The 24562-nt window shown below is 36.2% G+C and overlaps 1 protein-coding gene across 2 annotated transcripts in view; it reads left to right on the top strand.

Annotated features, from left to right (window-relative positions):
- The window catches only part of MAPK10 (mitogen-activated protein kinase 10), a 263304-nt gene that overhangs the window by 1406 nt on the left and 237336 nt on the right, over positions 1-24562 (top strand). Inside the window, exon 2 of one of the 2 annotated variants that reach the window (XM_045536763.1) lies at positions 2267-2296. The gene's annotated coding sequence lies outside the window, so the exon portion shown is untranslated. Of the gene's footprint in view, positions 1-2266; positions 2342-24562 lie in introns of both variants that reach the window. The other variant, XM_045536761.1, reaches the window with a different exon arrangement.

Raw genomic sequence — 24562 nt, 5'->3', positions numbered from 1 at the left:
ATGCAGAATAGGCTGGCTTAGTCGGGTTATGGAGGAGGGTTTTGAAGGGTAGGTAGAGGGATGCATGAAGCAAAGAGGAGGAAAGACAGTTGAGAGAAACAACAACAACAAAAAAAACCTAAAGAGCAGCAGCAGGAATGAGTGATGAAAGTAAATAACAGAAGGTCAGCCTAGTTGGACTGGAGACAGAAATGAATGATTGGAGCCCCACTTCCAGCCCTTCCCCCATTATTCAACGTTCTGGTTCATCTACCAGGGAGGTGAGAAAGAGAGAGAGAGGCAGGCTTGGAAGAACAACAACAACAATAAATCTGCCTCTGTTTGCCCCTGAAAGAAAGTTTATGTGTTTATAGGAAAGAAAAGCAATATCTGTAATACCTGCAATAACTTGTGAATTCATGTTCAGAAAGAGGGTATAGAAAGTATAACATTGTAAATCTCTGCAAAAGTAGACAAACCACAGTGTTGTAAGCTTTTTTTTTCTTTTCTGTTTTCCTTGCATTTAAGGCCATTTCAGGTGGTTGCCCTCAAGGCTTTTTCACTGGTAATCCCTTTGTTTTGGATGAACTGAAAGGCTGTTTTTAAAATAAAACCTGATAAAAGAGTACACAAAAGGGAAATCTACAGGTTAATCTCCTTTTAGATATAATGTAAAAGTCAAAATAAAATACTAACAAATAGAACCCAGCACTACAATACAAATGATATGCCAAAATTAAGAGAAATTATTTCAGGTATCCAGTATAGGAATGATTCAGTAGTAGAAAAAAATTTCATGTAGTTGACTATATTAATAGGTGAAAGAAGAAAAATAATATGAGTGTCTCAATTGATGCTAAAAAGGATTTTGTAAAATCCAGCATCATTCCTAATAAAAATTAGAATTTGGAATAATTTTAATATATATATGTTACACTAAAGCCAGCAACTTCCTTTATAAGAAAATATTGTAATTATTCCCATTGAAATCAGGAACAAGGCAAGAATGCTCACCATCACATGTAACAATGGAAAGGATAGCCAATGTAATTAGATATGAAATAGAAATAAGAAATTAAATACTGCAAATAAATCAGGATTGTTATTTGTTTGCAAATGATATAAAAACCCCCAAGGCATCAACTGAAAAACTTAGAAGCAATAAAAGATGAGTTAAAGTAAGCAGTTATAAAATTTACATACAGAAATCAAGAACTTTCCCATGTATAAACGATAACCAATTAGAAAATACAATATAGAAAGAATCCTACTTACAATAACCATAAAAATATTATCTAGTGGAAAAATCAAGTATGGTTTTTAGTATGATCTGACTTCTGTTTAAAAGTATGTATATTGCCAGGCGCGATGGCTCACACCTGTAGTCTTATCACTCTGGGAGGCCCAGGTGGGAGGATAGCTTCAACTCAGGAGTTTGAGATCAGCCTGAGTAAAAGCAAGACCTGTCTCTACTAAAACAGAAAAATTACCTGAGCATGGTGTCATGCACCTGTAGTCCCAGCTGCTTGGGAGCCTGAGGCAGGAGGATCACTTGAGCCCAGGAGTTTGAGGTTGCAATGAGCTATGATGACACCACTGTACCCTGGCCTGGGTGACAGAGTGAGACTCAAAAATATAAAATAAGGAAATTGGAAAGCTGGCATGAACACAAATTTAACTGGCCTCCAAGTGGTATATTGGGGCCTCGGGATGTCATCACTTAGGGACCATCTGTGACACACTCTAAGTCAGGAATATTTTAAGTGAGACTCATAAGCCACCCCATAATGGACCCCCAAGACAGTATTGCAAATATGTGTTTGTGCTTTTTTCTAGGGAAAGTATCAATACTTTTTTTTCTTTTTAAAGATAGGGTCTCAGTATGTTGCCTAGAGTTGAATGCAATGGCTATTCACAGATGCAATCACAATGCACTGAGGCCTTGAACTTCCTGATCCTCTGCCTCAGCCTCCCTAATAGCTGGGACTACAGATGCATACCACTACATCTTGCTTCATCCATATGTTTTGATAAATTCAAGGGATCTATATCTCTCCAAAGTGTTAAGATTGTGTGTTTTAAATGCCAATGATTTTAAAGTACCATCTTTTACCTCAAAGGCTGAAATGAATGCTGGGCTAATCTAAATCTGTAAATAGTAATGTTTTCCCAGCTGGCTTCTTGTGTTCATCTCAATGTGAAATATTTGTCTTTTGGCTTTTACCAACTATGTTAGTGTTTTTCCCTACTCTAAACCCAGAAACACATTATCCTTTCTTGCTTGCAGAGTAAGAACTGTGATGGGAACTTTGCCCAGGTGAGAAGCAGAAGCAAGATAAGTAATCCACCAAAACATGAGCAGGTAATTGGAGTACAAACTCTGACAGTGCTTAAGGAAGACTTTGGGAGGCAATACTAACACTCCCAAGTGAACTAAGAATTAGCTAGGGAAAAAAAAATCCAGTGATGAAAACCAGATAGGACGAAAATTACCCTCATTGAATAAACCCTCCACAGCCTCCATTGAATAAACAGGTGGTTTTTTTTTTTTTTTTTTGGTAGTTTTTCTAAAATTTGAGAGTTCCCCTAGGATGTGGCATTACATGACAGCAATAGCACAGATAGCTGTAAACATTTGGAGGCAACCTGGTAGCTCAGTATGTTGAAAAGAGCATTGCATTTGCACTCACAAGACCTAAGTACAAATCTTGGCAAGCCAGCCTAACTTCTTTGATCATTTTCCTCATTTACAAAGTGACAGAAATAAGAATAGCTAATATGTTTCCACACCTGATAGCCTATAGAGTGTTGTTTCAGTATTCAGCAGGATCAAATGAAATATGTATTTGAAAAGTGTTTGTAAGCTTTAAAGCACAACATGTTTTTTAAAAAATCAAACAACAGAAACAAAAAGCTATGTGGGTTTTTGGAGTTAATGAATGTTTTAGACTTGAGATAATTTTTGAAAATAATCTCTTTCATTTGGAAGGTAAACTTTGGAAAATGTTTCTTTGGTATCAGGACTTGCTAGCCCTATGAAATACTAAGTCAGAAAAAGTTAATTGTGGTGCTCCTGTTAATTTCTACTTTTCCTTGCCAAGCTACTTGCTTTTGTTACTTAGCTCATTTCCACTTTTCCTCCCACTGCCCCCGCACTGACAAGGGCTAGTTAATTAGGGCTAGTTATTAATAGTTAGGGCTGGCTACATGTTAGGCTAAAAGCAGTCACCTGTTCCTGCTTGATTTGCCAGGTGCTGTGAGGCTCTGTCTGAACCAAAACATTTCCCTCACCTAAATTCCTTGGCTGGAAATTCTGACTTTTAGTCATTAATGAGTTAAACTGCAAAGGTGTTATCTTTAAAAGGTCATAGTTAAAATTCACTTTACCTTCTAGCTTTCTCTCTTAACACATTAATGTGGATTGTTTATCAGATTAGGTTAGTTGTCACTTTAAACCCTGAGGGAGAGAGATACTGGAGCAGCAAATTTCAATTAATCAAAGGGAAGGAGGAAAGAGGGGACCTCAGTTTCGGTGATGAGTGGAAGAGAGAGAGAGGCAGAGGAATTTGGGGGGAGGAGAGGTATGTGGCATGAAGGTGACCCTGAGGGCTGATGATACCAAGGCAGAGGATCAGGGAAGTAAATGTAGTACTAAAGGGGTGTGGCACTGTAGTCAAACTGCCTAATTCACAATTTTTACTAGGGTTGGTCCTGTCTCTGACTCATTTCTACTACTTGTCCCAGCAAGTTATGTAACCACCTATTCAATTTGGTTGACGGCAGTATGGCAAATAAGCACAGCCTTTCTGGTTTTTGAAACGGAGCCATGTTGGAGCATACTCTAAGTAATTTAATACGAATATGCTCTAATCCTGACCCATAGGGACTTGCCTTGGGGTTCATGGCTGCTAATCTTGATTTTTCAGAAGTGTTCCCAGAAATGGAGACCAAGACAGAAGTTAAGCTTTCTAGTTTATATTCTGTTTGGAAAAAAGTGATTTCACACTGTCTGGTGGGAGCGAACTGCTACACAAGAAAATTGACCATTAAAAAAAGCTTTGTTAGACGGAGTTGGAGAGTTTAATAAAACAAGGCATCATCTTGAAAAAAACTGGTTTTTAGTTTATTGCCTTGATTTTTACATTTCCCTCTTATGATGTCTAATAGAAAACTTAGAAGGAAAATGGTCTTCCCTACAGAGACTAGTTATCAGCTTAAGGCCAAATCCAGACTTATGATATTCACATAAAAAGGAGAAATGCTGAACTTGCCACATTTGACAGTAACACGAAGAGAGGAAATTTGTCTGAGAGAGTTGAAACTGTTAGAATGAGTAGTTCTTCAGCTACTCTAAAAAGTTAAAGTAGAGAACTATAAAATATATGTGTGTGACTTAAGCATTTCATTTTTACTGAAAACCTATCATTACACATTTGTTAGCCAATCTTTTGATGCTGTGCCAAGGCCATGCATCTGCTGTCGAGAGTTCTAGGTGGTTTTTTAATATAAACACTTGTCATAATGCAAAATCAACAATTTTTTGGTTTCTGTTAACGAGAACGTGTAAGTTGAGGACACTTGTGAAACAGTTTGAGTTTAGAATGCTTCTGTATTCATATCATACGTTCCAGTTTTCTTGCCGTGGTAATTTGTGGCAATAATTTGTCTTTCCACAGCACTTTATTTTTTTGTAATTGTGGTAAAATATAGATAGCATAAAATTTACCACTTTACCCATTTTAAGTATCAATTTTATTTTTGATAGGGGAAAAAACATCATTTTCACTTGTACTGAATAAAGTATATAAAAATTAAGTTACCTAATTACATTAGCAAGAATAATTTGTTATGAGTTTGGGAAACTAAAACAAATGATTTTTTTTTTTTTTTTTTTTTTGAGACAGAGTCTCGCTTTGTTGCCCGGGCTAGAGTGAGTGCCGTGGCATCAGCCTAGCTCACAGCAACCTCAAACTCCTGGGCTTAAGCGATCCCACTGCCTCAGCCTCCCGAGTAGCTGGGACTACAGGCATGCGCCACCATGCCCGGCTAATTTTTTCTATATAGATTTTTAGCTGTCCAAATCATTTTTTTCTATTTTTGGTAGAGACGGGGGTCTCACTCTTGCTCAGGCTGGTCTCGAACTCCTGACCGCGAGTGATCCACCCACCTCGGCCTCCCAGAGTGCTAGGATTACAGGCGTGAGCCACCGTGCCCGGCCCAAATGATTTTTATATAAGCTTTATAAGGACAGGAATTTTGTCCGTTTTATTGACGGCTGTGCTTTCAATTCCTAGAACAGTTCCCTCTACATAGTAGGCTCTCAGACACTATTAAGGGAAAGAATGAATGGCTCTTGGTAATTATAACTCGGCTAGAAGAAGCATAAGTATGCAGGCATACTATGATATAGCCCGTTAGTTTTTTGGTTTTTGTTTTGTTTTGTTTTGTTTTCGAAACAGCGTCTTGCTCTGTCACCTGGGCTCGAATGAAGTGGCGTGATCATAGTTCACTGCAACCTCACAATCCTGGGCTCAAACGATCCTCCTGCCTCAGCCTCCCGAGTAGCTGGGACTACAGGTGTGCACCACCATGCCTGGCTAATGTTTCTATTTTTTTTGTGGAGACGGGGTCTTGCTCTTGCTCAGGCTGGTCTTGACATAACCCATTTGCAAATGTTTAGAGGCCATGGGCATCAGTCTGTGTGTTTTATAGAGGAATGGAGAGCATTGGTTAATCTAATGGTTTAAGTGGAGGTCATTTAATAGAGCTTTGATTTTATTTGGAAAAAATCTGTGTATAGTGCTTAGCATAATATCTTACATACAGTAAGTATTCAGTAAATATTAATCTTTGTTAATTTGTTGGTTGATGTTTTTATTCTTATTACTTTACTGAGGGAGGAAGACAGAAAGAAAGGGGGTTGATAGAAAGGGAGAAAGAAGTAAAACAGGGAAAGCATCAGGGAAGAGCAAAGAGAAGAGATATTAATATTTTGTACAGAGTCTTGGAGTGTGGAAGGGAAAGGAGACTTTCCTTCCTTTCCAACAAAACAGTTACTAAACTGTGTCATTAATATGAACTCAAAGAAGAATAAACTTTATTCCCTTTGATCAAAGAATATACTCCAATTATTCAAATTTCAATAAGAATTTTCTTGCTTCATTGTTGTTTGAATGATCCTCTCTCTCTTGTCCAGTTCTCTTCATGGGAAAGTCTCCTCAAAACCACCAATGGCAACTTGAATTGGATGAAGAGTTAAATCATATGTTAGCCCAAAAAATCACTTTCTTTGTAGCCTTCACCAGGTTGGGCAGCTTGGCCTATGGATTAGAGTTCAGTTATATTAACAATGCAAATTTAGCCCCATCTGCTCTCACGGGACCTCCAGACTCCTGAAAATTTCTTATCTATTCCCAGTATTTCCAGAGTTCTCCAAGAGGTATTTCACTGTACAGTTTGTGTATGTTAAACACTTAAAGCTTCTCTAAAAGTCTAATGCCTGAGCATCACTTGCAGTAGGGTTGCCTGTCACTGCCACTGCTGATACACCCTCCATGGAAGACTCAGTGTTGGTGTTTTGAGGACTGTCTCTCAGTGATCCCCAAACGGCCCCCTGAAGGGTCAGAGCTGGGCTGGCTTGAACTGCAGCAGTGAGGCCACCAGTGTGTCACACTTTGTCACGTGGTTCTTGAAGCAGCACCAATTGTGTTCATTATATCACAAAGTCTCTGGTGAAATTAACCACTTTGTGTGGATGGAAGTGAAGGAAGGTATTCACCATGCCATACCTTTCGTATCATCACCCTGTACACACATGCATGCACACATACAACACACTCATTCTCTGTCCTTCAACCAAAAGTAAAAGCACTTTTATGCATAAACTCATTCGAATAAATGTTTTGAGAGGTCACCAGCCCTTTCTTTCAGCAAACAGCCAGACTCTGATCAGCAGAATATTGCAGGAGGCTAGAGAGTGGGTACCATTCCCCTTAATTAAGATAAGAGAGATATCTTTTATTTACGGCCTGTCACCTACTTTGAGCATCTGATCATATTTTCTCAGCAGAATATGAGCTCTTGTAGGGCAATGCAGAAAGACTACTCGCTCCAAGTAAAAGAATATCTGATAAACAGTGACCAACAAAGAGTTATTTTCTCACGTAAGAAACTAGGTGGTAGGCTACAGCTTCTGATGATGCAGTAGCTCAACAATATCTAAGCCAGGATCACTGCAATTTTTTGCCCTCCTCTTACAATCACAACAGGATTGCTGCAACTATAGGAATCCAATTCTCTTTCAAGACCAAAAGAATGATGGAAAACAGTGGGTCCAGCCGTGGCTGTTACTTTCTTTAATATAAAAAAAAATTGAAGATATCCCCAAAAGACTTCTCTCCCATATGCTTTCACCTACGTATTGTTGGCTAGAATTATATGACCACTTCTGATTGGAAGGAAAGCAAGAAAACAAGTACTTAGCTTTTCTGGCCTGTCGTGACAGTAGGCACAGGAAGCAGGGGTTGAAAATACATGGTGGTTTGCCTGGGCAACTGTCAGTCTCTGATAATTTAGTATCCCCAGCACGGGGAGAGTTAGTGTTCTATGAGTGGTGAGGGTAGGGTGAACAGGTTATTTGGACGTAGTAACAATAAGTTTTTCCATCAATCTCTAAGTAAACAAGCAAGATCTTTATGAGCAATTTCAATTTAAAACAATTTTAAATTATTTGGTTTTTGAACAATATAGTGTGTAATATTTTCATAAAATAATATATTCTTGTATCACCTCAATAATTATATTAATAACATGTTTAACTATAACCAGAGTAGTAAGATCAAAATGTAAATGTCAGTTACCAACTAAAATGCAAAAATCGTATAAAAGAAATTAAATTTTATATAAAGTGTTACTGGTTTCTCAGGTACTATAGAAAGTTTTTTTTTTTTTTTTTAATCAAATTACTAGTTTTTCAGGGTCCATTGGTTTAGTTCCCAATTTCTGTTTGGCGGTCATCAGTGCCAGGCCCCTGCCTCTCTCTCTTCCCACGGCGTGGTTCATACAAGTGTGGTTTCTATATGTTACACAGAGGATTATTTCAGTCTTTCTCTAGTTATAGATTAAGCCAAGTAAAATGTAATAGCACTAAGGCATAAAAGGCCTGTTTTGGAGGGGAAAACAAAGAGCCAAGGTAGTTATTTGATATCAACGTGAATGAAGTTAATGTTGTTGTATAATTTTGGTAAAAACAAAGTTTCAAATTTGTATTTGTGTGATAGGTGCAAAAACCCTTGCTTGGTTTTGCCTGTTTCCTAGTACTGTAGTAATAATTCTCTAAAAAGCATGTATTTATATTAGCAATGTGATATATAGCCCTTGAAAATAATGCTAATTTTATATCTTCTAGCAAAGTGAAAAAAAAAAAAGCATTAGCTAATTTGCCTTGGATTTAAAAATTTTTTCTTCCCAAAAGGGGTTCTTTTTGCCTTTGAAAGAGCTAGAGGTTACTTTTGGCTTCCCTTTTCTACTCTTTCCTATATGGATTTTATATTTGTTATTACTTTCATTTTTACAAATGACAAGTGATGAAATATTTCCTGTATTTTGAAGACAGAGAAAAGTCTATAGATTCAGTATGAAGCTCCTGAGAATTCCTGTTGTAGTTGGCACCTGATAAATAAATACTATTTTAACAAAAAATAAATTCCTATTTGGGTATCAATGGTGCAATCCACTTGATTTATATGCCACCTCAGTGTCAGATGATATGTATAAATGACTTACAATGTTTTAGTAATTTCTGGAAACTCCTCAATGCCAACTAATAACACACAAGAACATATAGTTCAGTTGGTGTGTCTAATTAATAATGTTTTTAAAAATTGATAGTCTATTCAAAAATATATAGATAGAAGTTGTGTGAAGAATTTAGAGTTCTTACACCTCATTTTCACCAGAAAGCACACACACATGCACAATGACAAACAGCTCAAAGAAAGATAGCTTGGTTATATAAAACTGAAGAAGAGTGAATATAACAAATCTGTTCAGATAGAACACCTGCTGGAAAAATTTGGTGTGATTGAAATATCATTGATTGAGTTTTGACAGAGTGCTTACTGTTTTTCTTTATTTTTATGTTTGTGCTTGTGAACATTTATAATTTTCATGGCAGAATCTTGATTGGATATCCTCAATTAGAGAGCTGATATAATCTGTATTTGACAGTTTTTATCCTATTTCTAATAACACATTATTATTTTTCAGCCTCTGGAGTATTAGAAGCAGCATTTGCTGACTTGCTTTGCTTATGATAGTTATTCAGTAGCTATTGAATTTCTTCTAATTATTTTATACATGTTGAAATTATTTCTCTCCCTGTTTTGGGTTGTGGAGCTGATCTTTCCATTTCTTTCTGTAGTTTTTCTTTTAATTTCAGAGAAGGGTATGTCTGTATGCCTTAAGAAATTCAAATAGACATGGTACAGTACCCTCTGATTGTCTGCTAGTTCATCTCCCTGTGTTCTGGGAATAAATTGAACCCGTAAAAGACAAAGTAATTTCTTTTCTCACTTGAAATAGAAGGGGGCCAACTAATTTAATGTATACTCTGAAGATAATATTAATTTGAATTGGAGCAGAAGACTATTTAAAGACCATTGACCATAGAATAGTGATTCTCCTGTGGCTTTAAAGTAGGCTTTGCTCTCTGGAAGAATCTTGGAGGGCCACAGGAAAACTCCCACCTTCCTTTGATTTCAGTTTCAGGCCAAACCAGCCTGACTGTTAAGCCCCAGGAAGAGGGGTATTAATGGGTTAACTTGGTGTATGGTTGTCATGTGCTGCATTTTTCTTTCTCTCCCCTAACAAGTCCCCATTCTGAGCTCCATTCAAAGAAATGTTTCCAACTGAGTTGTCCATGTTGCATAGGGTAAGAGGAAGTGTTTAATTATTTACATAATCCCAAGCCCCTTAACTCCCATTGAAATCTTCTTGGGAAAAAAAAAAAAACGATTTCAATGTGATCATTTAGTTATTTAGCATTTGTTTTATGATCTTTGACTAAATCAGGAATGATTTTTTAAATATGAGAAATTAAAATCTTTCATAAAGCTGCATATTACTTAAAATTTAAGTAATTACTATGTAGACATACAGAAAATAATACAAAATTGAGCCCACTTAAGAACATTGATTTACTTTAATACAAAGGATATTTTGTGTCATTATGAATTTGTTTCTAAACATACTACTTGTTAAAGTACAAATTTTCTTTAAGTGGCTTAACTAGTAACTTTTAAGAACAATTTAAAACACAGCAAATGTATACCTGATTTTAAAAATATTTTTCTTCTTTTTTCTTTGTTTAAAAATGTTCATTTATTTATTTCAGAGTATTACAGGGGTATAAATGTTTTGGTTACATACTTTGCTTTTGTACAGTTGAGTCAAAGTTATAAGTGTACCTATCACCCTAATAGTGTGCATTGTACCTGTTAGATGTGCATTTATTCATCCTCACCTCCAGAATCAAGCTCCCATCTGCTTGATTTCTGATGAGTTTTATTTCCACTTGTGCACGTAAATGTTGTTCAATTAATACCAATTTAGTGGTGAGTACATGTGGTGTTTGTTTTTCCATTCTTGTGATACTTTAGTTAGAAGAATGGTCTCCAGTTCCATTCAGGTTAATATAAAATGTATTAGTTCACCTTTCTTATGGCTGAGTATACATATACCATGTTTCATTAATCCACTCATGGATTAGTGTGCATTTGGGTTGTTTCCACATTTTTGCAATTGTGAATTGGGCTGCTATAAACATTTGGATGCAGGTGTCTTTTTAATAAAATGTCTTTTTTCTTCTGGGTAATCCCACCTAGAAGTGGGATTGCTGGATCAAATGGTAGGTCTATTTTTAGTTCTTTGAGGTATCTCCACACTACTTTCTATAGAGGTTGTACTAGTTTTCAGTCCCACCAATAGTGTATAGTGTTCCTATCTCTCCACATCCATGCCAACATTCGTTGTTTGGGGATTTTTTGATAAAACCTATTCTCACTGGAGTTAGATGATATTTCATTGTGGTTTTGAGTTGCATTTTTCTGATGATTAGAGATGTTGAGCATTTTTTCATATGTTTGTTGGCCATTAGCCTATCTTCTGAAAAGTTTCTGTTCATGTCTTTTGTCCACTTTTTAATAGGGTTGTTTGATTTTTTTTCTTGCTGATTTGCTTGAGTTCTTTGTAGATTCTGGTTATTAGCCCTTTATCGGATGTATAACATGCAAATATTTTCTCTCATTCTGTAGGTTGTCTATTTGCTCTATTGATTGTTTCCTTGGATATGCAGAAGCTTTTTAATTTGTTCAGGTACCATTTATTTATTTTTGTTGTTGCTGTGTTTGCTTTTAGGATTCTTCATAAATTCTTTCCCTAGGCCAATGTCTGTAAGAGTTTTTCCAACATTATCTTCTAGAATTCTTACAGTTTCATGCCTTAGGTTTGTCTGTTATCCACCATGAGTTAATTTTTGTGAGTGGTGAGAGGTACGGATCCTATTTCAGTCTTTTACATGTGGCTATCCAATTTTCCCAGCACCATTTATTGAATAGAGATTCTTTTCTCCAGTGTATGTTTGTGTCTGCTTTGGCAAAGATCAGATGGCACTATGTGGATGGTTTCATATCTGGATTCTCTGTTCTGATTCATTGGTCTATGTCTCTGTTCTTGTGCTAATAGCATGCTGTTTTGATTACTATAGCTTTGTAGTGTATCTTGAAGTCTGGTAAAGTGATGCCTTCTGAGTTGTTCTTTTTCCTTAGGGCTGCCTTGGCTATTCAGGCTCTTTTTGGGTTCCATGCAAAGCGTAGAATTATTTTTTCTACATCAGTGAAAATTGACTTTGGTATTTTAATGGGGATTACATTGAATCTGTAAATCACTTTGGGTAGTATAGACATTTTAACAATGTTGATTCTGCTGATCCATGAGCATGATATGTTTTTCCATTTGTTTATACCCTGTGCAATTTCCTTCCTCAGTGTTTTGTAGTTCTCACTCTACAGGTCTTTTACTTCCTTGGTTAAATATATTCCTAGGTGTTTTATTTTCTTTTTTGCTTTTATGAAAAGTATTGAGTCTTTGCTTTGATTCTCACCTTGATGCTTGTTGGTGTATAGAAGTGCAACTGATTTGTATACATTGATTTTATAACCTGAGACTTTGCTGAATTTATTTATCAATTCCAGTAGTCTCTTGGCAGAATCTTTAGGGTCTTCCACATATAAGATCATATCATCAACAAAGAGCAATAGTTTGGCCTCTTCTTTACCTATTTGGATACCCTTGATTTCCTTCTCTTGACTGATTGCTCTGGCTAGGACTTCCAGCACTATGTTGAGTATGAGTGGTAACAGAGGGCAACCTTGTCTACTTCCAGTTCTAAGCAGGAATGCTCTCAGTTTTTTCCTGTTCAGTATGTTGTTGGCTGTGGGTTTGTCATATATGACTTTTATAATTTTGAGGTATGTCCCATCTATTCCTCCTTTGTTAAGAGTTCTTATAAAAGGGTGCTGAAGTTTGTCAAATGCTTTTTCTGTGTCTATTGAGAGGATTGTATGGTCTTTGTTTTTGCTTCTATTTATATGGTGAATCACATTTATAGATTTGTGTATATTGAACCATTCTTGCATCTCTGGGATGAAGCCCACCTCATCTTGGTGGATTATTTTTTTCATGTGCAGCTGGATTTGGTTTGTTAGGATTTCATTGAGAATTTTTGCATCTATATTCATAAGGGGTATTCATCTATAGTTTTTTTTGTTGTGTCCTTTCCTGACTTTGGTATCAACATGATATTGGCTGCATAGAATGAGTTGGGGAGCATTCCTTCTTTCTCAATGTTATGAAATAATTTCTGCAGTATAGGTACCAGTTCTTTGTAGGTGTGGTAGAATTTGGCTGTGAACCCATCTGGTCTGGGACTTTTTTTGTTGGAAGATTTTTTACTGCTGCTTCAATTTCTGTGGTCTGTTCAGGAGTTCTATTTCTTTCTGATTGAGCCTACAGAGGTTGTATGTTTCCAGAATTTGTCCATTTCCTCAATGTTTTCAAGTTTACGTGCATACAGGTTTTTATAGCATTCAGAGATGATATTTTGTATTTCTGTGGTATCTATTGCAATATCTCCTTTTTCATTTATGATTGAACTTATTAGGGTCCTTCTTTTCTGTCTCTGGTTAATCTAGCAAGAGCCCTGTCAATTTTGTTCATCTTGTCAAAGAACCAACTTTTTGGTTTATTAATCATCTGTATAATTCTTTTTGACTTCATCTCATTCAGTTCTGCTCTGAACTTAGTTATTTCTTTTGTTTTACTGGGTTTGGATTGGTTTGCTCTTCCTTTTCCAATACTTTGAGACAATTCATTAGATTGTTGATTTGTCATCTTTTTGTGTTTTGGACATGGGCATTTAAGGCTATGAATTTTCCTCTTAGGACTGCTTTTGCAGAATTCCACAGATTTTTGGTAACTTTGTCCTCTTTGTCATTTAGTTTGGAGAATCTTTTGATTTCCATCTTAATTTCCTCCTTGACCCAATAATCATTCAGCAGTAGGTTGTTTAATTTCCATGACTTTGTGTAGAGTTGAGTATTTCTGTTGAAATTGGTTTCTAATTTTATTCCACTGTGGTCTGAGAAGATGCGTGGTATAATTTCTATTTTTTAAAATTTGTTGAGACTTCTTTTGTGGCCTAGGATGTGATCAATCTTAGAGAATATTCTGTGAGCTGATGAGAAGAATGTGTATTTGGTAGTTTTGTGGTTGAATGTTCTGTAAATGTCTGTTAGGCCCATTTGTTCTAGAGTCTGTTTAAGTCCATTGTTTCTTTGTTTATTTTCTGTTTGTAGGATCTGTCCTGATCTGTCAGTGGGTATTGAAGTTCTTGGTTAGTACAATGCTGCTGTTTATCATTTTATTTAGATTAAATAAGATTTGATTTATGAATCTGAGCACACTTGTGTTAGGTGCATAGATATTTAGGATTGTTACATCTTCTTGTTGAATTATTCCCTTCACCATTGTATAGTAACTGTCTCTGTCTTTTTTTAATTTTGTTGATTTGAAGTCTATGTTATCTGATACGACAATGGCCCCACCAGCTTTCTTTTGGTTTCCATTTGCATGGAATATTGTTTTCCATCCCTTCACTTTGAGTCTGAATGAGTTCTTGTGAGTTAGATGCATTTCTTGGAGACAGCAGATATTTAGCTTGTATTTTTTTATCCATTCAGCCAGCCTATGTCTCTTCAGGGGGGAGTTCAAGCCATTCATATTGATTGAAAGAATTGATCAGCGGGGTGTATTTCTGTTCTTCCTGTTTGCATAGAACTTTATTGTTTTGTTTTACCTCTTGAGCGATTGTGGTATCTGGGCTCTGAACTTCAGTTTTTGCATGGTTTTACATGGGCAGGTGTCTATTTTGCTGATCAGTGTATAATGCAGACCTGAGTACTTCCTGCAAGGCAGGTCTGGTCTTGAGAAATTCCCCCAGCGTCTGCTCATCTGATAAAGTCTTTATTTCTCCCTCACATAAGAAACTTAGTTTTGCAGGATACAAAATTCTAGGTTGGCCTTTACTCTGTTTGAGAAGACTGAAAATGGGGCCCCAGCCCCTCCTAGCTTGTAGTGTCTCAGTTGAGAATTCTGCAGTTAGTCTGACAGGTTTTCCTTTGTAAGTTGCCTGATGATTTCACCTTATGGTTTGTAGTAGTTCCTCTTTCATGTTAACTTTGGCCAGTCTGATGACTATACGTCATGGTGATTGCCTCATGGTGATGAATCTCCCAGGAGTCTGTTGTGCTTCTAGTACCTGGATGTCCTGATTTCTAGCAAAACCTGGGAATTATATATTTTATTCTTCACCCTCAGGGATGCCTATAATTCTTATGTTAGGCCTCTTTACATATATCGCTTAGTCAGAGAGACTCATTTGAGGTAGCTTCTCTCACTCTCCCACAAGGCAACGTCTATTGTTTTAAAAATTCCTTTCTTCCTTGACAATCCTCATTGTCTCAATAATTGTATTTTTGTTCAACGAGCAACTAGACCTAAACTGAATCCCCCCTCTGGGTTTTGACAACAGAAGGACCTTGAAGATCTTTTTGTGTCTCAACTACATGTCCCTTTCTTGAATCAGTTGTTATATTTTGGATGATTTGAATTGCTACCTTTTAGAGAAAATTCGTGTGTTTGAGAGTATCTTTATAGTCCACCATAGTGTAAGGAAATATTTATTTAATATCTTATACATTTAAGATTTATATCCTCTATACTCTTAGAATCATTACAAAGTAATACAAATGCCAGAATTTAAAACTTTTAGTTCAATTGAACATAGATTTATTCTTTTCAGCAAAGTGAGAAATAAAGATATGTATAATTTCAAAATATACTCAGCATTTTGCCAATAAAAATGTATTGTTCTGAACTATTAGAAAACAAGTTCATATATAAGTGAATTTGATTTGATTAATGTGTTGTTACTGTTGTTATTGAAAGCTTGGCACTTGTTCTCAAGGCTGCATCAGAAGGAGAACAGGTGGTTTGAGGAGGAGAAAAGAGAAATTTTATTACTTTGCTGGTGAAGGAGGAAGATGGAGACTCCTGTCTGAAATGCCATCGTCCTAATAATAATGAGAAATACGGAGCTTTTTAAGAGTGGCCATTCAGCATCAGGCAATTGCTATTCAATTACATCTGATGATTCTGATCTGTCCCATCTCTGCTGAGGACAATCCCGTGACCTCTGCCTAGGACCTCCCTTCACCAGGTGTTGGCTGGGCCATCTTCTGTCCCTCCAACCACTGGCCTGAGGCAGGGATGCAGGGTTTAGTTCTCAAAAGAGAGTGGAGGAAGATGTCTTAAAGAGACAGAAAATATTTTTGCCATTTTTTTAGGCCATTCTCTCTGTTACAGTGTATAGTAGGAGGCAGACTCATCTCTCCTGTCCCCACCACCTCAGAGTGAACATGGGAGCCATCTGGCTGCCACATGTGTAGCTACCTGCTCTCTCAGCAGGCCTGGGATAGGTAAGAGGAATTCTCACAGAAGCACATTTGTAGGGTTAGGCTTCCTCCTACTAGTCTGGATAAGCTCTCAGGATGCCAAATCATTAAGCACAGTTTCCAGTGTGGGAGGCCCTTGAACCTCCCCCACCATCTCAGGCTGGGATAAATGTAGATTGTTCCAGAAGTCTAAGCAAATACTCTATTGTGTTACTCTCCAGAGTGATTTGAGCTCGTACACTTTGAAAAATCCCTTCCCAACGCTCTTTTGCCCTACCGGAAATGCACGCTTTTCAGAGCTTTGAGGCCTAAATCCAGCCTAAAGAATATTTGCCTGTTTCATCTCCTTACAATGGTGGTGGAAGAGGGGGAAAGGGCTCTCTCCCCATGGCTCCATATCTGCATGGGATCACACAGACTCCTCTCCATGGCAGAGTGGGGAGTGGGAAAGGGGGATTCATTTGGTGGTGTCTCAGCAGTTCTTCATTCATAGGCAAATAAATACTATAGGCAACTGTTCCTTGCCTTCTTTCCGTGCTTGCATTCCTTTTCAATTCTATACTATGTCTTAAGGGAGGTGAGGGAGAGAAACTTCAATGAGGAAGCAAGTAAGAGGCTCTGAAATAAGCTGCTTTGGGGGAGGCAACTCCTGCACTACTAACAGTTTTTAGTCCCTTTCCTCTTTCCTTCTGTTTCTTTTTCAAAACACCACATGTCTAACACCTTTCAGTGGCCAGGAGACTGTTCACCTCGAAGCTGTGCAAACCAATGCAAAGCTATGCATAAAAGAGATATAAGTAGGTTAGACATGCAGTAGTCCCCCCTTATTGGCAGTTGCACTTTCCACTGTTTTGGGTACCCACAGTCAACTATGGTTCAAAAATATTAAATGGAGAATTCCAGAAATAGTCCATAAGTTCTAAACTGCACACTATTCTGAGTAGCATAACGAAATCTCATGCATCCCAGCTCTATCTGGCCTGAGATGTGACTCATCCCTTTGTCCAGGGTATATACTCTGTATATATTACCTGCTCCGTTAGTCACTTAGTAGCTCTCTTGGTTATCAGATCAGAAAAAATGTAGTATATATCAGGCTCAGTACTATGCAGGATTTCAGTCATCCACTGGGGGGGATCTTGGAAAGTATCCCCCAGGATAAGGGGGGACTACGATATTAAGTAAGCAGAAAAGTTACTCCTATCCTAAGTAGGCCTAGTTACCATAAACGTAGAAGACAAAAAGTGAATAGATATTTCAGCACGTAAATCTGGTTATTTAATTGGCTACTTTGAACAAGTTCTTTTTTAGATATTCTAATTTTCTTTGTTTCCTGGAATTTTCACAAAGATTTTATCCATTAACCTCAACACCTTTTTTTCACCTCCCCCATATTTTGTAAATGAATAAAATGGTTATGTTAGAAATTGAAAGTTTCTTGTAAGGAAACAATAAGTTAAGATACCATTATGAATAAAATTCTATTCTTCCATATTAAATTTAAACCCCTCCTCTTTCAGTTTACAAAGGTTTCCATGACTTTTATCTCCGCCTACGTATTTGCTCTCATCTCATGTACACTTGCTTGTTCCTCTCATTGTATTCATTTAACACTTCACAAATATTTACTGGTGTTCAGTATATATAAGACACGTACCAAGGGTTATGTCGGGGGCGGGGGGCGGGGGTGGTGGTTTATATGCCTGTAGGGAAGAAAGAGATAAACGTAGCAATACAAGGTAGTATTTGGTGCCACGAGAGTGATACAAAGAAACATTTAGATGAGAGAGATTGGTTTTAGCTGGAATTCTGGATAGGCTTTATGGAAGAAGTGGCATATGAACCTGTCCTTAAATGGGTAGGATTTCAGCAACGAAAATTCTAAACACAGGGAACAGTATAATCCAAGGTAGAAACGTGGGAAAGTGTGCCTCATATATAGGGAATTATTTGCAAAATAGTTTAACTTATACTGTGTGTGGGGAGAGTGCAGGTGGTAAAGTTGATGAATAGATTGGCATCTGATTTTAGAAACATTGATACTAGAAGGAAGAGTCAATCCAGAAAGTATCAGGTGGTGGAGATTTAGCAGAGACTGGATGACCTTTAAGGGGAGAATTGTGGTGATCCAAGAAGGAAGTGATGAATGCCCAAACTAGGATGATAAAAATTAGAATGGGAGAAAATGAATGATTCAACAAGAATTATAAGAAGAAATAGTTTCTATTTCTTCCAGCTAGATTGTCAGTTTTCTGATAGCTAGGACTATGTCTGCTTCTTGCTTCCCCAATACACCATTTATTGCTGGGCATAAAGAAGTACTTATGATGAGTGAATATCCTCCTTTATTATCTATTTTATCCACTTTCATTCAAGTAGTCATGTCTTACCTAGACTATTAATCAATCTACCTTCTCTTATCATTTCCCTCTCATGTATATATAGCCAGCACAGCTAGTTTTCCATAAAAATCAAAGCCTTAATAACACCAAATCAGTTTTTCATTAACTATAAATGAACAAGAGAGAGAACAGTGAAGAGCTGATTGTGGATAAGAAGGAGAAGGTTTTGGTGAATTGCTCTCAGTGAAAAATGAAAGAGCTTTTGAAATTGAGTTCAAATATGCCTGGAGCACGTGAGCGTCTGGACTGTTAAGGCATGACAGAATGATGATTTGGAATACTAGCACTACTACAAGGAAGTATTATATTATTCACATTTTAGCATAAAAACTCATGAAACACAGTACCTGACAGAGTCACCTAGGAATTGAACAGGGCTTCTGCTGCATGTGAGCAGACTTTGAGGTGCTTTGCTCTATTTCCGACATGGACTCTGTATCCGCAAACAGGCTTCATTCCTTGCACAGGTCATTACATATATTCTATTGTGTCCTAGGACTGCACAGGAAAGAACCTACTAAGTGTGGGGAAATGATTTTAAGGCTCTTTATTTTGAACTGATAATAATTTTCCAGGATTTCTATTCCTAACGCTGGTAAGGATTGTTGCAGTTTTTTCTCTTGTTTTGCAATGCTAAATTTATAGCTAGCTGCATTACTTAAAAGGGGGAATGCCAATGTATTACTAGTTAACTGCTTCAGATTAGCTGTTAGAGAGATAAGCGTGATGAATGGTGCTTAGCCCCAAATGGTGAAATTGACCTAGTTTGAAGCTTCCAGATAGAACCAGCAGGTTTATCAACTACTCCCTAAAATAAGTATTTGGGAGTATATGACAAAGGAGTGTAACTGATTCTATCCAAACCTTTGAACAAGAATTCCATTTTAACTTGCAATAAATATTGAAAGAAGATGGGTCCTTCTTTTGAAAACTCTCTTTTAAAGAAAGTAGAGCATATTTCAATTTTAAAAGGAAAAGATTATTTTGTAACATACCCAAGCTGTGTGGATACACACTGGTAGACTTTGGGAAGTCTTTAAAGTATCTACAAATTGAGGTTTGCTAACAACAGGTCTCAATATGACTCTGATTCTAAACCTTGGAGTAAATTATTCATTTATATTGAAAATTATTTGTTATTTTCCTTAAAGTATGTGTTTTTTTTAATATACATATAATGTGTGTAAAATTTAACAACTTTAAATTACCATGATTTAACTTAGCAGATTTTTAAAACAAAATATTTACTGCTGAAATCATATGACTGGTAAGATCCTAAGTAAAAAATTGGCTGGTTTTGTAGAAAGAAGGTGAGTGGGTATTAAGACTGAAATAGAAAATATTTGAATAGTGTAATTTCAAAACTAAAATGGAGCGTTTTTGCCTTTTCTCGCTTCATCTTTTCCTGAAAGTTTATCTTTTGTGTTGTACTTTATACAAACTATCCAAAGTAGAGCAGGGGAAAGAATACAATTCATTGTGGATAGGAGTGGCAGGGCAATTTTCTGGTATCATATTTAGTTTCAATTTAATGGAGTAGGACATCATAAGAAAACCAAGCAGCATAAAGCATCCAAACTTGGAATAAATCTTACAATAGAGATATCTCCCAATGAGCTTTTCATCTAGACAAGGCAAAATTAAATACAATATTTAAAATTTTGTAATTAAAAAAAATTTCTTTGGGAAGATAACATTATCTCTTTTAAAAAGAGTTGCTAGTCTTGTATGGGATAGAACAGCAAAGCCATTGGATTTGGTTACGTCTAAAAATAAACTTGGGGGGGGATGTCATTTCACCAAAAAAAGGGAAAAAGTGATAGAAAAAAAGTATTTTTTTTTCATTTTGCTTCAGTAGCAGACATATGCCATTGAACTCCAAACGAAAAAAGAATATTCAGGTTTACTTTAGCAGTTAATGTGAGTTTAATGCAATAGCAGAGAAACTAGTTATAACTGGGTTTATGGCAGGTCTTCAGTTCACAAAGAACACAAGCCTGAACAAGCCAACATGAGTCACTTCATGAGGTTGTATCATAATACTATTACCTAAAGATTTCTAGTTGAACGGCCTCTGTGGACCCAAAAATGTCCCTGTAAACAATCCAACACAGCATACCACACATTTCCTGCAAGTTTTATATCTAATCATAAGTAATGCACACTCTAATTTCCTTGGGGTACCAACCTGTATATTTCGTTGCAACATGTCAAAATAATGTCAAAAATCCATTTTGTAGCAAAGAGAAAGCAATGAAATAAATCCTCAAAGAGGCAATATAGATTTTTCAGAGTGAAAAAATAACTATGTTGCTAAATAAAAAACATTTTCTGTTGAGGATGTTAAAACATTGATACTGATAGGAAAAAGAAATGAAGAGAGCAACAGCATGTTTATCTGTGAGCAATTTTGTAGCTCACACTGAGTGTATCTCTGATTTATTCTACGTCACTGGGCAAATCTCATGCTAATCTCTTTTTGTCTCTATTTCCTCAACTATAAAGAAGGGATAATAATACCAGCCTGTTTTAGAGGGGTGTGGTGAGCATTAATTAAGGCCCATAAAGGCTTTCAAAGGCCAAACATGAAAGACACCACACTAAGTACAAAGCCTCATCATCAGCACTGAAGTTGATGGAATGTAAAAACTTGTTTATTGATAGAAAAATTCTGAAACATCAAATAAGAATACACTTTCTTAAATTTATGTGACTTAAATTTATGAATTGGTCTGTAAATGGGTTTTATTTAGGTGCTCTATATTTAATTTTTCAACCTAGGCTAATAGAATCAAAGAGGACACTGACTTGAAAATCGAACTTACGAACAGTTAGAATTAAAAATATAAATTTTATTTACTTGTTTCACTTCTGTAATGTGTCAATAATCTAATCAGGCATTTGTGTCAAAAGGATGATTAAGTCTAGAAGAGCTTCTTGGGGGTACATGAAAGAATGAAATATTTAATTTGTTGCAACCATTTAGCATCAAGGTACCAATCATCCAGTTTAGAATAAAGATATTATTAAATTCTATCTGAGTTAGGGCACTGAATCAAGGGAAGTATGTTTCTCCAAAGTGCCTCAGTGTAGGAGCCAACAGAAGGAGTGTATGAAAACAGCAATTACATTTTCAGAAATATGACTCCTATTACATACCCCACATAACATACTGAGTTTCTTGTGTGCCAGCTGACTAATACGAAAACAAAAAAACATGATGAATCAGTCACCTCTACGTTTTGTAATAAGAAAAGATAGTAGTTGTCTACCTTTGGCTGAAACTAAGTAGCATTTTGGTTTCCTTAAACAAACAGCTAGTGCTGAGTAAATGAACAATTTTACCCTTTGAAATATCAATAAATTTATCATTAGTTTGTAAATGATTGCAACTAGAGCCAAGAAGACTCTTGAGATATTTCCTAATTAAGTGATTGCTCAGTTGGACGAAATCCTGGATGGTATAAATCAGCAATGAAATTGTCATACCCCAGAGTTCTACTTTTCTTGGTTTTTGAAGAATGTACTAGTTTTTAGTGACAGTCTACAGTCTTTGCTTATGTCAGTTCGTGGGAACAATTCATGACTGATGTTTATTTTGCCTTGGGTTGGGCTGTAAAACTACTCTACAATAACATAACTTGTTATTTTAGAATTATTGTATATTATACTGGTTGTGGTCAAGAAAAAGACAGGCTGGAAAACAGGAAGTAGTAATACATCTTTAAAACATTTACTATTGCCATTATAAAAAAAGATTAAGTTTCACTCTAGTTAGAATTTCATTAATAGTCTACTTCATATATCTTTTGTTAAAAACTCATTTATCCTTTGTCCCAAATTTTGAATGTAAACATTAACTGTCAAGATTGATAGCCATGCAATCAACCAACTTAATTTTGGTTGGAAGATGAATGATTCACTGCTTTCTTGTGTCTGATGAGTAGGAAGAACATTGTATTTAAAATGGCTCTGTCCCAGAGGTTGAATCTTATGAGTTTCACTGCCCTGCCCACTCAGAAAAATAAGTCAGAGAGGTTACAGCAGAATACAGACTGAGCATGAAATTGTAAGGACATCTTATAACCTGTTTGCTTGCCAGTGTTATAAACATGGTTCTCATTTTTCACATTGTTAAATTTAAAATTTTAAAGATTTAAGAGATATTTTCCAGGTTACCTTTTGGTTCGGTTATTCTTTTTGGATCTAACACTTGAAAGGGCTCCACAAATAAATAAACATATTTTTGGTTTGCTCAGCATCTAATTCTTTTCAATCACAGCTCTGTATTCTGTGAAACAAAAATATTTCTCCTATCTCTGGTGTATGTTTTATATATTATCTCTTTTAGTTGACAGAAATAAGCTGTTTTCATCCCCAGTTACTGAATCTGTAACTACCTTGTGGGTTCCTCTGCCCCAAGATTGTCTAAAAATATTTCTCTACTTATTTCTGCTAAATATTAGGGTAAAAGTAAGACTTTTTTTCTTTCAGGTGCACAAGTGTTATATTTTATTATATCAGACAATATATAAATAAGGTTTTTTAGGATATCATCTAGAATTTTTTAAAGTAAAACATTCCATTTAATATAATTCAGCAAAGATGTATTCATAATGCTTTACTTAGAGAGGAGGAGGGATAAATAGAAGCTCCCTGTCTTTAAGGAATTTATACTTTTCTAGAGTAGCTGATGTAGGTAACTCAGATTTTCTCAAATTTCATTAACCTATGGATACAGAACAGATCACCTTAAATATAAAAACACATCTTCCCTTGCTCTTTCCCATCCTTGTTCATGAATTGTTTCCTGCCCCTCCTCATATCCCACCTGTTTCTGAGATGTTATAGGAGATGTTTTGAGCAGTTTGATAAAATGACCAGAATAAAATGCAATGGACTGTGCAATGCTTGCAATGCTATGGCTCAAATCATTGAAAGTCACATTCTAAGCAGAATATCATCTTAGTAGCTAGAATCATTTCTTGGGATATTTAAATTAAATAATTTGATTTTATTAATGGGCTTTCTGATATTATAAGAGATTATGTGGATAGCAATACATTTATATCTAGTTAAATGGTCATGTTCTTGATTTTTTTATGACCCTGAGGTATGCAGGGATAATTATAGTTGCTCCTCATTTTTACTTTAGCTAGTAGTTTCAATATTCTTTCCTACCCAACTACTTACACTTTCAGTAAGGAGCAAAACTATGACTTGTTTTCTTTCCTATGTGATATTTCATAATGTTTATTTAAATGAGCAAAATGAAGGTGGTCAGGGACAGAAGGATTCAAAGAATAAAATGTGTATAACATAGAATATGCAAAATATGTAAAATACCAGCATTTAGTTGCTTAAGAATTGATTCCAGGCTAAGGAGTTTATTAAATCTTGACAGAAAAAATTAAGTTATTAAGCTAATAAGCATTTATTTAGCCATATTCAAGACATTCTGCTAAGCACTCAGAATTCAAAAATGAAAACCTATGGTCCCTACTCTTATGGAAATCAGTCTAGTGGAAGAAACAAACACATGAACAAATAAATGGAATACACGCAAATAAATGGCATGGTAGACTCTAGGAAGGCCAGAGGTGGCCTGACAGAGCAGGTAAACTTTGGATAGTCTTGAAGACAGAATGGGAATTTGCTATAGACAGAAGAGGAAGAAGGGCATTTGAGGGAAGGAGAACAAAATGTGCAAAGGGATAGAGTTTTGAAAAGATATGTGAGAAGTTCACTGTGGTTTGGAGCTTAGAGTTGTGGTAGGGAGTGGAAGGAAATGAAATTGGAACAGTGTATTGGGGTTACATCATGAAGGGCAATGTATCCATACAGAAGACTTTTGACTTTTATAGGGCAGCTGGGGGGAAATCAGGGGAAGTCATTAGACAAAGAGAAGGGTGTAATCATTTGTTTGGTAAGAAGGTAATTATGACAGGAATGCAAAAGATGGATTACAGGAGAAGCTGATGAAGGAGACACCAGACAGGACAATGTCGTAGTAGTCTAAGACAGAAATCATAAGAACATGAATTGAACTAGTGGCAGAAAGAATGGGCAGATTCCGGACATATTTCTGATATAAAATTGACAGGATTTGGG

Source organism: Lemur catta, chromosome 24 (genome assembly GCF_020740605.2).
Source record: "Lemur catta isolate mLemCat1 chromosome 24, mLemCat1.pri, whole genome shotgun sequence".
In the NCBI taxonomy this organism is placed as follows: Eukaryota; Metazoa; Chordata; class Mammalia; order Primates; family Lemuridae; genus Lemur; species Lemur catta.
Note: the sequence above shows the minus strand (reverse complement) of the source record. Positions and strands in the feature narration are given on the sequence as shown.